Raw genomic sequence first — 18,059 nt, 5'->3', positions numbered from 1 at the left:
TGGTTTGGGCGCAAAATGGTGTCCTCACCACACTCGCGTGCTTCCATTGCAGCTTATGCCATTGGCATCTTTTTCAGGGTGTTGTCACAGACATTAAGAGCATACTGGAAGTTTACGAGTAGGCCGATTGTGATGTAGGCGTTGCCACTTTGAACCTTAATGTTTCAAGCTAACTCCCGCCCCAAACCTGTGGAGCAGAGCATACATTCAGCAGCTGATAGGACCCCCACCATCTGCACTATTTAAAGGCACCATTGTCTCTTTTCATGTTAATTGAAGATTGTTTTCTTGCTGAGTTTGTAAAAATGCTGTGAATTTAGGAGAGATACTTAAAGTTGGCAAAGTCCTCAGTGAGTGTTGTGTATGGTGAAGTCCTTGGTTCTGACTTCAAGGGTTCTGCTCAGACCCCTTGCTCCCACTCATGGATGCTCTGGTTGCTAGCACCCTCCGGCCTGCATCATGACAATAAGATTAAGCAGAGGTGACACAGAGGGGGTCAAGCTGCTTACAGAGGGAAGAGGGGAAGGGAAGAGGCACCCTCAACAGGTAGTCATAACAATTCAGGGTCTGCACCCAGGGAATAATTTCAATCTCAGGAGAATGTGTGCACCGTCTCCAATTTACATCAGTGGTGTCCTCTGAAATTTGCCACCATTTGCAGGCAGATTGTAGCCTCAAAGCAGGCCAGTAAAGACACTGCCAGTTGCTGTGAAGATAACTGTGGCCATGAACACTGTGTCGGGATCTTTCTAGGCTGAAGCTGGAACATCTCCAACGTTTTCCAATTTCCTGTCCATTGTTACATTACGGAGGTGCCTGTTTGGCAGGATAGGGGAATACAATGCATGCTTTCTGATCAGAAAAAATAGGTGGTGTGTGTATATGGTGCAGAGGATCATTTACTGCACACTCGTAACAACAGTCACACTACCTTTTGTAGTAACTGTAGCTTTGAGGAATGTAGTGACTGTAGCTTTACAGCTTATTGTACTGTGTAGTATCATGTGCCATTGTGAACAAATCAGCCCAAAGCGTGGGGAAATTTAAGGGGAGAGTTTGTGTCTAGTTGTGCTTCTAGATGGAAGCATGTAACTGCTGCTGAAGCCCTGTTAATAAAGTTCACTGTTTATTATGAGAAACCTGTCTGGAAAACCAACTGGCGATGAGGATAAATTAGTTCCGGCAAGTGCCTCGCCCAGTGATTGTGAATATCTTGTTTTAAACAGAAAAAAGAGAAAATATACTCACCAGGTATGCCGCTTTTTGGCAGGATTGACTCCTTCGGCTCATCCACTAAGGTTTGGAGTCAATATATCTGGAATGCCTCCATTTCTTTTTCCAAGTGAATGAAATAATGGTGGAGGAAAAAAGGAAAGCAATTCTCCTAAGCATCTGTGGGAGTAAAATTTATAATTTAATCCATAATTTGATGGCCCCAAAAGCTGCCAATTCAAAGACCTGCAGCAACTTGGTAGACCTCATAAAGAGTCATTTTCAACCCAATCCCTCCATAATCATGCAGAGGTTCAAATTTCATTTGACAGTAAGAGCCCTGGGGGAGACCATAGCAACACATATAGTGAAGTTGAAACAGCTAACTGAACATTATAACTTAAGGGAAACCCAAAACAATATCTTAAGGGATTGTTTGGTCTCTGGTGTGCACAATTATGCCATTCAAGGATGGTTATTAGCTGAAATAAATGTCAATTTTAAAAGAGCACTGGAAATAGCGCTTGCAATGGAAAGCACAGAGCAGCATTCGCAGGCCTTACAGAGTGTACAAAATGGCACAGTTTTCCAGTTAGGACGGGAACAGACTGCCGGGCATGGTGCGAAAACCAGGAAATCAGCTGAGAAGGAAACAGTGCCTGCTACCTGAAAAGTTTAAAAATATACAGGAGACAGATCAGCAGCAAATTTGAAAATGGATTGTTACCGATTTGGAAATAACTATATCGCTGAAACTTGCCATTTTAAGGAGGTGGAGTGCCATTATTGCCATGAAAGAGGGCACATGCTGAGGCAATGTAAAGCAAGATTGAGACAGACTCCCAGACAGCAAAATAAACTGAACAAAGTACATAATGTGAAAGAACCAGAAACCACTTATTCTCTATCTAATGTGAAAGTAGGGAAAACAGAGCCAATCAATGTTACTCTGCAGGTCAATGGAAAACCTTTGATTATGCAATTGGATGCCAGTGCTTCAACCACTGTAGCGCGGGAGCACACATTCAAACATTTAAACAAGGGCACTCAACAATTGAATATAGAGCAGACTTCAGCCAAATGGAAAATTTATATTGGTGAAGATATGCAAGTGAAAGCTGTTACCACTGTGCCTGCTTATTACAAGCACCAGGCAGTACAGCTCGGTATGATTGTAGTGGAAGTTGAAGGGACAAGTCTTCTAGGTTGTGACTGGTTAAAAGAAATTAAACTAAATTAGTCTGAAATTTTCCAGCTGAGAGCTGGGGGACTGTCAGAGCTGCTAAAAGAAATATGACAAGGGGCAACATTTTCCCCCGGTCAAGGGGCAAGTGTGGGAGCAGGTTCGCTTCCGATCGGTACCCCTGATCGGGGGCGCGCCACCATTTTACGTGGGCAAACCAATAAAGGCCTGCCCAGTGTGAAGTGTGCCAAGAAGCACTGTGCACTCCCTGTGCGGGTGGAAGGGGGGAATTCCCTCAGCCAGGGGTGTGCTCTTTCACGCATGCGCACAAAAAAGCGCAATCAGGGAGATTGTCATCAATTTAAAACTTTCAATAAAGATTAGAAAAAAATTTCCCTGCCATGTACCCGCAAGTGACACCGTCACATGAGCTGGGACATGTCCATAATTTTTATTAAATATTAAAAATTTTATTAAATATTCTGCATTTTTAAAATCACGCATGAAACCCCAAGTGGATGAGGTTTCATGTTTTTTCACAAGCCCGCCTGGGCTCCAGGCCTGCCTGCCAACTTTAAGGTTGGACGGGCAGGTCCATTAATTAGTTCAATTGGTTTTTTAATGGCCTTAATGGGCCATTGACAGGTCAGCGTGCCCACTGAACTGAGAATCTAAATGACGCGGGGTGACATCAGGATGCCCGACGTCATCCTGGGTCATTTTACACATCTGCAATTGGGCCCTGCCTCGGCTTGCCGACCAGGAGATGCTGCCCAATGTCTTTCGAGAGGAACTGGGGAAAATCAAAGGCCTGTGGACTCAGATCTATGTTGACTCTGAAGCAACCTCTCGTTTTTTTAAAACCAGGCCTGTACCTTATGCCCTGAGAGAGAAGGTTGACGCTGAATTAAAATGTTTAGAGATGCTGGGTATTATTCAGCCAGTTGAATTTTCAGAATGGGCAGCACCCATAGTCCCTGCCTTGAAACCGAATCAGACCATCTGTATCTGTGGGAATTACAAGTTAACAATAAACAAGGCTGCCAAATTGGATAACTACCCTACCTCCAGGATCGAGGATCTGTATGCTAAATTATTAGGAGGGAGCACTTATATATAATTAGACATGAGTCATGCATATCTGCAGCTGGAACCGGATGATACATCCAGAGGATTTGTAACCATAAACACACACAAAGGATTGTATCAATACACGCACCTGCCTTTCAGTGCTCTTTTAGCCTGCAATTTTCCAGAAGACGATAGTAAGCTTGCTGCAAGGACTACCTCAAGCCATGGTCTACCTGGACAATGTCCTAATAACTGGGTTAATAGAAATAGAACACTTGGCTAACCTGGAAGAAGTCTTAAAATGATTCTTGAAGCAGGGGTGTGTTTCAAAAAGGAAAATGAAATTGTTTACTTGGGCTACCAGGTGGATACCCAAGGGTTACACTCGGTAGAAGAAAAAGTTAAAGATCTAAAGAAGGCACCCGCGCCTTCAAATGTCTCAGAGCTCAAGTTGTTCTTGGGTACGGTAAATTATTATGGTCGATTCCTACCCAACTTATCAATGGTCCTAGCCCCTCTACATTCATTATTAAAGAAAAACTAACATTGGTCTTGGAAGTCACCTCAAGAAGAAGCCTTCACAAAAGTTAAACATGTCTTACACTCTTCAACCTTGTTAGTACGGTACGACCAGACAAAAGAATTGGTGCTAACTTGCAATGCCTCCCCCATAGCATGGGAGCGGTACTACCTCACAAGGTGGATGACAGTTCAGGAAGGCCAGTAGGCTATGGCCGGGATTTTCTGGCCTTGTCGCGGGCGGGGCGGCGCCCCAGCCAGGAGTCCATTGACTTACAGCAGGACTGGAAGATCGCGGCGGCAGGCGGATGTAGAAAATCCCACTGTATGTATCCAGAACCATTTATATAGCTGAGAAGGGTTATTCGCAAATCGAAAAAGAAGGATTATCAATTATTTTAGGAGTTAAAAATTCCATTAGTAAATACATGGCCGACACTTTGCTATAGTATCTGATCAGAAACTCCTCTTGGGGCTTTAGCGAAGATAAAGCTATCCCTCCCATAGCTTCTGCATAAATTCAGCAACGTGTTTTGATCTTATCAGTATGTGAATATACTTTTATGCACAGACCAGCGATGCATATAGCCAATGTAGATGCCCTAAGTCGTTTTCCTTTTCAGGAGAGCATTCAACATATTCCAACTCACTAAGAGATCGTATTACCGATGAATTTCCTGGATTCTTCACCAGTCTGTGCAAGACAAATAAGGAACTGGATGAACCACAATCCAGTCTTGTCTAGAGTACGAGAACAGGTATTGAAATGATGATCCCAGAAACCAGTCTCTGAAGAACTGAAGCCATTCTTCAGTCGAAGGAATGAACTGAGCAGTCAGAATGGTATCCTACTATAGGGTGCACGAGTCCTCATTCCTTCACAAGAAAGGAAACAGCTCTTATCTGAGTTACATAGCATGCATCCTGGAATTTCCAAAATGAAAATGCTTGCAAGGAGCTATATCTGGTGGCCAGGTATGGACAGTGATATAGAAAAAATGGCTAAACACTGTCTCCAGTGCCAGCAGCGACAGAAGTTGCTTGTTGCAGCCCCACTGTACCCATGGGAATGGCCTAGTTGACCCTGGGTGAGACTGCATATAGATTATGTAAACCCATTTCTAGGCACTATGTTTCTATTGATAATTGATGCACATTCCAAATGGTTGGACGCATACAAAGTTACGCCAAAGTTTTTCTGTACATGGATTGCCAGAAGTCATTGTCTCAGACAATGGTACTGCATTTACTAGTGCTGAATTTCAAAGATTCATGAGCCTAAATCACATAATCAATCAAACACATAAAGGCAGCATCATATCATCCATCATCGAATGGATTGACCGAGAGAACAGTATAAACTTTTAAAGTTGGGATGATATAGTAATCGGGAGGATCATCGGAGACTAAACATTCATGTTTCCTGTTTCACTACAGAAGGTACCCCCCCCCCCACCCCCCGCCGCACTACTACAGGCTCAACACCTTCAGAATTACTTAGGCAGCGCGTCTTCCTATGAGATTAAGCCTGATACTTCCCAATTTGGAGGGGAAGGTAGACAATAGTCAAGGGAATCAAAAAAGTGACTCATGAGTTGCATAGTCGAGAGAGAGAATGTACTGTCAGTGAAACAGTATTTGTACGAAACTTCGGTGGTGGATCGAGTTAGTTACCTGGTGTGATAGCTTCTGTGACCAGACCATTGTCGTACCACATAGAAGTGGAGGGCTGGATCACCCGAAAACACGTGGATCATTTGAGAAGAAGGGAGATACCCCAACAAACGGATGTTCCACCTGTGACCTCCGTAGAACCTGTGGTCCACGTTGTGATTGATAAAGCAAGGATAGACATACCAGATACCTCTGTCACATTGGATAACACTGAACTGCCTGTGCCTAAGGAGGTACCTGATGTTGCTGCAGTTCCAGAAAATAAAGATTCAGTCAGAGATTCTAAAGCCATGGAGCCATGAATTTCCACCCGGATCAGGAAACCACCTGAGAGACTGAACTTATAGGACAGAATTTTACGGCCCTGTTTTGGTGGGGACAGGGCTGTAAAATGTGACGGGCCGTTATAAATGCCATTGACGACAGCGGGAATGTAAAATCCCGCTGTTGTAAAATTCTGCCCATAATTTCATAACCTGTTTATATATTTGTAATGTCATGAATGTAGTCGTTCTTGAAAATACAAATTGTAGAACAAAAATTTAAAGCTACAGCAACTGTAACTTTAAGACTTATTGTACTATGTAGTATCATGAGACAGTATCATGAACGAATCAGCCCGAAGCGTGGGGAAATTTAAGGGGGGTGCTTGTGTCTAGTTGTGCTTCTTGATGGAAGCATGTAACTGCTGCTGAGGCCCAGCAAATAAATTTCACTGTTTCTTATGAAAAACCTGTCTGGAAAATCAAGGCTATAACACCCTTGTTCTGCACCATTCCACTAGAACATTAGCATTTGAGCCACCCCATCAAACCAGAAGCTGGCTACTGAGTGGTAGAGCTATCCACTGACCATCTTATGACTCTGGTGCATGACTCAAGCAGACATGACAGCATGTAAATAACAAAATGGAATGTCTTTGAGCAGACATTTGGAGTGCTAAAGCAACACTTCTGTTGCCTGGACCGCTCTGAATGAACCCTGCAGTACTCACCACATGGTTTGTCATGGTCTGCTACTTCCTGCGCAACCTTGCCATCATGAATGCATATACCTTGCCACCAGGTCTACAGTGAGCAGTTGAGGAGAAGGAACGGAGGAGGCAACCAACATATTCCCTTTCCACCTGGACTATCCATGATTGACTCATCTGACTGCGAAACCAGTGGACGTAACCTCAATTCCCCATTCAATCACAGTCCCACATTTTACAATCACAGCATCCTCTTGACCACAATGCTGGAATAAAAGCTGCTACAAAACAAACATTCCAAATCATTGTTATCAATATTCCATACAAAAAGCAACAAATTATCCTTGTGCGTTCCATTCGTGCCTTTCTTCTGCATGCCTTTGTTTGCCTATTGCTTCTTCACTGTGTTATCCCAGTGGCTGCAGCATGGCTGGCACTGACTTTGACTTGCGGAAACTGTAGACAGCCTTATAGGATGACCTTGAATATCTCTGGTGCTAGAAGCCCTCCATTCCTGCTGCACCATCATGGCCTGAGCTACAGCAATCTGGACTGGCAGGCTATCAGGCAACAGCAATGGCACTGGTAGAGTAGCAGTAATGGGAGAACAGATGCCATCATCCTGAGAGAGGACAGCAGGTTTGTGCTCCTTGGAGCCATTGCGACACCTCTGAGCCTCAGCAATTCTAGTAATCTGTTGGAGGGCAGATTGTTGGACACCATGAGATTCTGCAAGCCCTCTTTGAGCACTGATATCCCCAATATCAGCAGTCTAGGCCTGCGTGGAAACAAGCTGAGATTGCAAGATTTCATTTGTAGCTCTCAGGTATTGGGTGGCTTTCACTTGTGCTGCAGGGAAGGCTGATAAATCAGCCATCAGAAGTTGCAGCATGGTTAAGTTGTGAAGTGTGCTCATGGAGTTGCCCACTACTTCCACGCTGGAAAGGATGGGCTCCAAACTTTGTGCAAAGTACTGGGCCAATTGGTGCTGGACTCCTCCATACTCCTTGACACTGATTGCGTGCTTTCTGGCAGGTCTGCCAATGCACCAGGCACTTCATCACACATACTTTTCAGGTAGGCTGCCCCATCAAAAACCTCACCTGCATTCTCTACAACAAAACCTGTGTGTGACCTTTCCCTCTGGTGAACTGGCAGCTGTACTATACTTTCCACCTGCCATGTCTGCAGGCCACTTGTGCCCAGTGACTCACCATATACAGATTCCACCCTAATTCCACCCTCTGGTGCCTGAGCTGGTGGCTGCAAATGTCTGATGGAGTGATGGTTTTTCATCATTGTAGGTCATGACTTCCTCTGGAACTTCACACTCCCGCATTAATTCCTGGTCAGGTGGGTAACTTGGGTATTTGAAAGGAGAAAGATACAAGGATAAGGTTGCAGTGAGAGAAGGCAGGAGTTGGGGGGTGCAGAGTAAGGGGTGCATGCTTATACCATTTGCAGCTTGCAAATTAGAAGGCATTATTGGATGAATGGGTACTGGGATGTGAGAAGGAGAATTAGGTAGGAACAAACTATCATTATCAAACCTTGAACACTGCTGCTGACCATGCCTTAGTCATTAGCACTCTAATGATGGAGAGCACCTTCTCCTTCTTGGGGGAAGGTCAGCTGTGCCTGTCCATGCTAATTAGGTACTGCTGCCATTTGTTATACACCACCTTGTCTGACAAGAGAAAGGGAAATATGTCAGTGAATGTGGTGGAATGTGTTTGGTGAAAGAGTTGTCATAACTGGCAATTTGTGCAAGATATGAGATGTGACTGAGGTTTTCAGCAATGCTAAGTATGTGAAATTGTAATTAAGCTATGAGTGTGGGTTATGAGTTGTGATTGATGCAGATTGTTGGTAGATGATCGATGGGGACATGGTGCATTGAGCAGTGTGTGAGGCTAGTGGGGCAGTTAGTGGAATGTGGTATTTGAATATGCATTCACTAACCTTGTCTACTCGTATAAAGTCATTGAACTTCTTGAAGCACCACAGCAGGTCCTCAGGGTGACACTCCTGATAATGACCTGCCTGGCTACCATTGCCTTCTCAGAGTTTGTCTGGAGGCCCTGGGTTCCCAATAGATAAAGGACTTCTCTTCTCCAGTACACTTCCTACATCAAGACCTCCACTGCCCTGTCTGAAAACCTTGGAGCCAGCTCTCTGCCAAGCTTTGCCATTCTTGTGTCTTTTCCAGGTCCAAGTTGTGACTGCAATGTATTCCAGCACTTACTGCAGCCAAGCTGCCCCCCTCTCTTCAAGAGGTGCACTCATGCTTTAAGTAGCACAGGCTAACTTGAAGTCATGCTAGCCTCTCAAGCTTTTGTGCTTCATGCGGCCACTCAACATCATGCTTAATGACGGCTGTAAGCTATAATCATGTATAAGAGCAGACAGCACAAAGTTTGTGTCAGGAACCATGTGACCCTAAGCTGACCTGCGATCGGTCATTAACGTGGGCACAGTGTGTACTGGAATGAATTCAGATTGGTGAAAGGGATGTCAATCCCCTGTTTTCAACCAATGGAAGAGGTAGACTCAATGCAGGACTTTAAATCATCGATTATACACTGTGGCCATAGTGTGTGCCACACCATGATAGCGTGCACCCATATGTTCCAATTCCCAAGCTTTTCCAGTCCGAGTAATTGTGGTCTCATTGTTGTATGGAAGTGAAGCACTATTCCTGGATTTCTTACTGAATAATTAGAACTTTCTTGTTGGAAACATACTAAAACTCCTGAAGAGCAAAACATTTAGTAAAAAGACAAGCAAGTGTTTAACTATGCTTCGATATGTTTGTTCACCTATGAAGCAGAAACATATTTTGAATATACCAAATAAATTCCTCCATTTATTTGTTTAAACACACTCCTGGTGTACAAGTACTGTGTATGATTAATGGCCTGCACTTCATTCCTGGCTTTGCTGCTGTTTTCCACATAGCTCCAAAAATAGATTTCAGGCAAAATTGCAATACATTTTATATATATTTAGAATCATAAATTTAGCAGTTTTATATTCTCACCTCAGGATGAAAATTAGACTTGATCAAAATCCATTTCCTTTTGTCCATCATCTTGTAATTGTGAATTAGCCATTTGAAATGAAAGTGCCATAGGGGTGATGTTTTAAAAAGACCTGAGAGACCACTTAATAAAATGTAATCAATGTCATAACCTCATCATTTCTGTATAAGATCTAGCCTTTGAGCCCAATTGCTCTGAATATTCATTAAGGCCAAATGTTAACCACGCTTCCTTTTTCTATATTGTCTCATCCCTTACATTGTTTGCATCCATGATGGTGTCCTGCATTCTAGCCCTTACTTGCCTACCCTTGTTTCTCAATTAAACAGCAAGCTATGTGTTTTTGTCGTAGCTCCATAATTTTAAGAATTATCATCACTGTATAAGAAGTATTGGTCAGAATAAAAATCGAATCCTGTGGATTTCATTTGTTTTTGTTCTTGGTCTCTCTCTCTCTCCTCTCTCATTCGCTCTATGTTTCTTCCTTGCTCTCTCTCTTTTCATTTCCCTTCTTAAACTCTGACATGTCTTCAAACCATGCTCAGAGGTCATCCCATAATGCTCATCATTGTATGAACAGTGACACATCCTCAAATTGGGCCCAGTGGTCATGCTACAGGACCAGTTAGTTTGATGGATCAGCATCCTGAAAAAATATTTGATCATACAGGCCATTCATCATGCCTAGACACTAGTAAGAAAACATAAAAATGATAAATGACTGAGACAGCCACAAGGAAGAAGATACATCTTCACTGATAATATATCCATCTATAATACAGGGCAAACAGAGATACAGGTCAGGAAATCACATACTTACAGCTCTGAACTCAGACATCTTTATTTAAATAGATAGAAAATCAAGGGGAAACTAGACAAACACATGAAGGAGAAAGGAATAGAATGCTGATAATGAAAGGGTGGAGGTTCTTATGGAGCATAGCCATTAGCATATACCAGTTTGGTTGAAGGGCTTTTTTCTGTGCTGTAAATTCTAAATAATCTATCTCAGAGAGTTTTGAAATCTTAAGGGTCTCCTGCATCACGTTTATTTCTTCATGGGGTATTTTCTGGGAATCCCACTTTGGCAAGAGGAGAAGTGAAAGGTGCAGCAGCCGTAGCATGAAGAAACAATCAAATTTGCAGTTGCAAAGAGATTGAATAAAAGGAGGTATGATTGTAAAATACCTCATCCTCCCCACAGAGTTTATAGGTCCAGTACAAACTGTAGTATTCAATGGTTTGATTGATCTGTGTTTGACTATGTTGGCCTGTTCACTGATCTATGTTAACTCCACTTGATTGCTTAATGATTGGAGCTATAGAACTAATTAAGAGAGAGGTGGTTCCATAGAAAGACCTGCACTCCAGATGACAGCATATGTGTACAAATCCTGTAAGTTCTGATATGTTTTAAAGTAATATAAACAAACATGTTGTAGATTTTGAACTAGCATCATTTATTTAGATGTCTGAGATAATTCAGACACCTAAAATACACAGCAACCCAGCGAATACATAGCAAAATTGGCGATGAGATAGTTCAGAAAAGCTTAACTTCACCAGTTCCAGAACCACATCTTTCTTCACCAGGAGATCCTCTTATGTTGTGGCGGCAATGGATTTCAGGGTTCAAGCCCTACTTGTTCGCTACAAAGATGGAAAGTGCATATGTAGCAGCTATCCATAAGAAGGCGATACTTGTACATAGTCAGGGAGAAGAAGTCCAGTGAATAATCGAGCAGCTTGCAGAAGATACATCTACATTTGATACAACAGTACAATGATTAAATGATATATATTCCACCAGAGCTCCCCAGGAAATGTGATGATGGTGGCATAGTGGTCATGTCACTGAACTAGTAATCCACAGGACCAGGCTAATGCTCAGGGGGCATAGATTCAAATCCCACTACAGCAGCTTGTGGAATTTGAATTCAATTAATCTCAGTAAGGTGACCATGAAACTATTTTTGATTGTTCTAAAAACTCAACTGGCTCACTAACGTCCCTTAGGGAAGGAAATCTGCCATCCTTACCTGGTCTGGCCTACATGTGACTCCAAGCCTACAGACATGTAGCTGACTCTTAACTGCCTTCTGAAATGGCCTGGAAATTTCATTCATTTTTAAGGACAATTAGGGGTGAGCAAGAAATGCTGGCCTTGCCAGTGATGCCTGCATCCCATGAAAGAATTTTAAAAAAAGTGAGCCCATTAAACAATACATGGCAGCATTGCAACAATTGGCTTCAACATGTAAATTTGGTATACTAGCCAATTAACTAATTTGTGACCAATTAATTGAAAAGACTTCAGATCCATGAATTAGGAAATGTCTCCTCCTGAAGGATGATGATTTAACCTCAGAAAAAACCATGACCTTGGCAGTTCAAATTGAGTCTGCCATGTTGGATTCAAAAAGGTTAGAAAGAAGTGCAGACTCACACTCAGGTTTGCAGACACTGCTTGCTCAACCAGCTCAAGTGCAAGGGTTACAGACAAGGTGATCCCAGCATGAACATGCACCCGAGACAGTCAGATACCTTCCAAACAGCACAAATTATGGAAATGCTCATTGAGTCACAAACCCATGTCCAGCTCGAGGTAAAAGTGCAACCCATGCTTTAAGTGGAACCATTTTGCAATGATATGCAGGTTTCCGAGGAAAAAGACTTCATCTGTGGCAAAGTCTCTTCCTGAGAGTGTAGTACAACAAGAATATGCATTCACAAAAGGTAAAGCACCAGGTCATTCTAAGGATTGTGACAAAAACTTCATATCTGCAAAACAGGTCAAGGATCATTTGATTGCCCATTCGGAGAACTACCCTTACACCTGGGAGGAGCTTGGCCTAAATAGCCAAGTGGTTATGGTACTGGGTTTGCAACCCCAAGATCAAGAATTCAAATCTCACAATAGCAAACTATGAAACAATGTAACTTCATCTGAAACAGATGGAAACGGGTTTGTACTCGAAAGAGTTACACCTGGGAGGCCTGAGTAAATCTTGCAGATAGCTAGATCAAGTGACTGCACATCAAATTATCCATAGCTAGGACAAACCTTACAAATACAAAACTAGTGGAAAAGGATTTGCTCACAGAAGTGTGTACAAGGACCTCAAAATGCCACACACACACAGAGACCATTCTAGTGTGAGAAGTGTAAGGCTTCGTTTCAGAATCCCTTCTCCCTGCAGGGACATTTACTGATAAACAACAGTGAATGAACTTTCAAATGTGACCTATGTGACAAAACCTTGTGACTCTCTCTGTTGCTTAAGAGTCATAAAAAGAAACACATTGGAGAAGAGAGTTATCCATATTTTGGCCAGAAATATAGAAGCAATGGAACATTACATGTGCACATTTGAAGCCACACAGATGAACATCCCTACCAGTGTCCCTGCTGTGACAAAACTTTCAGCTAGAATGGGGGAGGAAGTCCCACTCTGAATTAATTAAGGCTGCTCCCATATCACTGCAGGGCAGCTGGTTTCTGAGTCGACAGGCTCATGACCAACATTTCCGTCAGGGGGCGGGGGCGGGAAGATGCAGAATAAGTCTCCATGTAAAATCTATCCCGTGGGGCTGGATCAGAATTGTATGATCGCCTGCAAGTTACAGCCACAGCTGGCACTATCCAACTGAGAATGAAGGAGTGAGTGGCTTGCAAATTTTCAGGTGATTAGAGAGATTTGTCAAAGGTAGCCATGCCTGAAGAACCTGATTGAATATTTTGAAGACGTGATTAAAGCAGTAGACAGGGGGATGTCTATGAACATTATTTATCCATGGACTCCCAGAAGGCATTTGATAAGTTCCCTCCTAAGAGCCTATTAGCTGAAATTGAAGCTCTTGGAATTGAGAGCAATTTATTGACCTGGTTAGGAAATTGGCTGGGAGGCAGGAAACAGCAAGCAGAAATAACAGGCAGGAGCTCCAATTGTCAAGTAGAGACTAATGGTTCCATGTAAGAATCTGTGTTGGGACTTCAACTATTCATTGTGTTTATTGATGACTTAGGTGATGGGATAGAAAGCCACACATTCAAGTTCGCCAAAGGCGCAAAAATAGGTGATATTTGAAATGGTGCAGATGGAAGCATAATGTCATGGAGATATTAATAGATTAAAGGAACAGAAAAACCCTGTGGCAAGTGCATTCCAGTGTAAGCAAGCCTTAGGTCATCCATTTTGGAAATTGTTATGATCCACCCCACCCCAGAAGAGACCTCTCAACTTGTCACTGTCTGGCTGGGACAACCCTAAATTGCTCTGCCCCGGATGAGGAAGAATGAACTGACTCCCTGTCTTTATTCAGCACTGCCCCCCACTGCAGCACCACCACCTCCTCCCCACCACCCCCCCACAAGATTTAATCTAAAAAGGATCCCTTTCGCAAATGTGGGCAGAATTTTGCCGTTGGTGAGCGGGGGCAGGGCCCACTCGCCGACGTGTAAAATGACGCAGGATGACATTGGGCAGAACCCCCAATGTCATCCCGCCCCATTTAAATTTTCAGGAAGGCAGAGGCACAGCCAAATCAGCTGCAGGCCGCCAACCCGTCAATGGCCAATTGAGGCCATTGACAGGATCATTTAAACAATTAAAGGACCTGCCCATCCAACCTTAAGGTTGGCGCGCAGGTCAGGAGCCCCAACGGCAAATAGATAAAATATGAAACCTCATCCAGCGGCAGGATGAGGTTTTATGCAGGGTTTCAAAAATGTTAATAAAGTTATTATGGAAATTGTGAACATGTCCCATCTCATGTGACATTGCCACATGAGGGGGACATGTTAGGGATTTTTTTTTTCTATTTTTAATATTTTTCAACATGGAATCGATCTCCCTGAGGCAGCACCTAGCCTCAGGGAGGTGTACGCTCTTTCATGCGCATGCGCGAAAGAGCACACTCTCACTTTTGGGGAATCTTCCCCTCTCGTACATGAAGCACATAGTGCTTCCCACCCAACGTCATGCTGGGAGGGCCTTAATTGGCCCGCCCATGTAAAATGGCAGCAGGGCCTGCTTCTCCGACGGGGATCGTCTCCCTGCCCGTCAGAGATTGGGTCGGGCCCAGCCACCCGACAGGCAGAAAATTCTGCCATATGTTTTTCTCACACCCAGTTGTTCTGGTTTTGTAGGAGCCAATTTGATCAGACTTTCTTGAGTTAAAAGTGAGAGTACGTTTACTAACTACTAAAGACAAAGGATAAAACACATGCATATACGAACATAGAGGTTAAAAGTAAGAATTTAGCTTGAAGCAAGTGAATAGTATATATATTGACTCGTGGGGAGTAGGTGATTGAGCCATGTGGCCATTGCGATTTGAGATTCCAGTAGAATTTACCCTGGTAGACAAATAGTCGGATTTGAGGTTCCAGTAGAATTGAATTTGGTAGACAGGGAGAAAAATAGCAATTTGCAGGGGTTTTGTGTGTGGCTATTACTGAGTCAAACTTCTAGCACTTGCTCTCTCTCAGGACACCCACCAACAGACAGACACCGGAGCAGCTTTTTAACTCACTTTGAACCCCTTCTTTGTATATTCCAAGTGAGAAGCAAATTCACAAATCTGTCTGGGCATTGCCCATGGGATTTCTTGATGAGATGATACTCATCCCCCATTATGTCCCATTGTTTCTACCAGATGGTTCAATTCGTTTCTGGATGTCTTTAGAAGTACCTTGTTTGGCAACAGAGTGGAGTTCCATTACCTCTTAGGGAGTCACCCTGCAGCATTCCAGCCTGTGGCTTGGGTGCATTTTTAAAAATTCAGGTCTTATTTTTAAAGCACAATATTTCCAGATGAAAGTTGGTGTTTTTCCTTCATTATCTTTACAAAATAAAAAGGAAATATCAGAGTAATTTCTGAACGATGACAAGCTAGAATTAGTGGGGGTCCAAAGAGACATGGGGATCCTGGTACGTAGATTATTAATATGTCATTGATAGGCAGAAAAAATAATCAAAAAGGCTAATACAATACTTGCCTTTATATGTACAATGTGAAGAGGTATAATTTATGCTAAAGCTATACAGAGCCTTGGTTAGACCACAGAGTACTGTGTTCAATTCTGTGCACCTATTTCCTCTGGTTGGGAAGTCTAAGACTCAGGGGCACAGCCTAAACATTAAAGCCTGGCTTTTCAGCAGTGAAATTAGGAAAAAGTTCTACATGTAAAGGATGGTAGAAGTTTGTGACTCTGAGTGATGCTGAGTTAAGAATCTTAGATCGTAAGGCAGTGAGCAACACTACAAAAATTGCAAGACCCGGATTGGCGCAGAGTCAAAGAACCTGATCCAAGCACAATACGGTGAGCAAAAATACAAAAATTGCTGTACTTGCATTATAGAACAGGTGCGGCCCAGGGCTCAGCATCCTTATGGCAGCTGAAAAAGAGCTCCAAGTGAGAAACAAAGTTTTTAAAAAAAACTTGTAAAATGGCTGGCAGAAGCAAAATTGCAGAGTAAAGAAGAAGCTGCTAAAAAAGAAGAAAGGCACCTAAAAAAAACAAAGGGCAGGCAGTGCAGAGGACAAAAGTCCTGTAGCTTTAAGTTTTAAAAAAAGGCCAATTGCTGAATGGTTGAACAGTCTCCCAAAGCACAGAGTTCAAAAAGCAGGATCTGCAGAGGTAAGAGAAAAAGGGAAAACTCAACCAGCAAAGAAATTCTCCTACTTTGAAAATTTTAAAAATGTAAGCAAACAAGGCACATAATTCCTGTCTAGCCTGCCAAAAGCAGAACAGTGCGGGAAACTCACAACAAAGGAACCAACAAGCTGCAGAGACTGCCTGAATTTAAAAAAAACTGCACTGACAATTCTTAAAGCGGTAATGACATTTAAAGCATTATCTTACCTACAAGACAAGAAAACAGCCATGGACAGAAAATTGGAAGAGACTCTAGAGAGAGGGTAACTCCGCTGAGAGCAACAAGAGATCCCAGACAGAGAGGGCAACTCTGCCAAGGGCAACAAGTGACCCCAGAAAGTGGGACACTGCACTGGGGGCAACAAGAGACCCCAGAGAGAGGACAACTCCACCAAGGGCAACTTGAGACCCAAGAGAGGGCAACTCCAAAAATAGCACCAAGGGCAAGAAAAGACCACAGAGGAATGGCAATGAAAGACCCCAGAAAAGGGCAACAAAGGACGCCAGAAAGAGGTAATCAAAAGACTCCAAAGCAAGGGACACAGATGATAGTGTGGCATGAGTATATGGCTATGCATGATGGAAAGCTATCTGAGGCAATTCAAAATAAACAAAACAAGCAAAAAGTAAATTAAGCCATTCTACTGCAAGATGTTCACATCAGGGCTTAACTGGAAAATTTGAAGCGCAAGATTCAAGCTGAGTGTATATCTTTGAAACACACAATAACTGAAGTCTTCAATAAACCAAACTGTTTGAGACCTGAACAAAAAAATTTCAGAGGTGACACAAAGATACCAGAATGAAATTAGGACCCTCAATTCCACAGTTGGCAAATGAAAGCAGGAGGAAAACTCAACCAGATGTCCAGCCAGACAAAACAACAGGCAGAAAAGGCACACAAAGAAATTGCGACCCTGAAAGACTCCTTGAAGAATCAATATGTAGCCATGGAAAAACATGAGAAGTCAAAAAGGATGTTGAATATTACTTCAGGAAAAGCTGCATTGGAATTATCAGTAGCAATGAAATGCTGCATTCAAACCCAAAGTGAGTTGGCAAGAGGTCAACAAGAAAAGAACAACTGATTGCCCTTCAAGATCAAATGCGTAACCATTCAGAAGCATGAAGAAATTAAGACTGTCATAAACAACAGAATGGAAGCACAGCAGAAGAAACACAAGGAGACTATGCTCAAGTTGAAGCAAGTGAGCTTCACAAAAAAAAAGGAAAATCCTGTTGAAAGACCTTCACGTATTACAAGAATTCCTTAGGTCAAAGTTTACTCTTCTGGAAAATTAGGAAAAGATGGGAGTTGAGTGTAATGTCACTATGAACAAACTGAAGAACCAGTTGGCAAAGAAGACACAGCAATGTCCAATATTCCAAGAGGAAGCAGAAATCTGCAAGAAACAGAATGAAGAGCTGATGAAGCATTTGAATGGAAAAGACAGGCATTGAAAGGAAAAGCTGTAGAACTTTTCAAACTGCAAGCTGATAATGTAGCCATGAGTAGCACAATTACAGAACTGAAACAAGTTAAGACTTTGCCAGAGACAGACCTGCTCCACAGTGAAACAAAACGAAGGACAACTTTGCAGTGACAGAGCATCAACCAGGCAGGGAAAAACCTCAAGGAAGAGTTGTGCCATCATAATTACGTTGAGTTAGCACAACATGGCAGAGGCATGAGCTCTATTGAGTCTCCTGTTCACTTATTTTAAC

Source organism: Carcharodon carcharias, chromosome 4 (genome assembly GCF_017639515.1).
Source record: "Carcharodon carcharias isolate sCarCar2 chromosome 4, sCarCar2.pri, whole genome shotgun sequence".
Lineage (NCBI taxonomy): Eukaryota > Metazoa > Chordata > Chondrichthyes > Lamniformes > Lamnidae > Carcharodon > Carcharodon carcharias.
The sequence above is the reverse complement of the archived record's forward strand: the minus strand, read 5'-3'. Positions refer to the sequence as shown.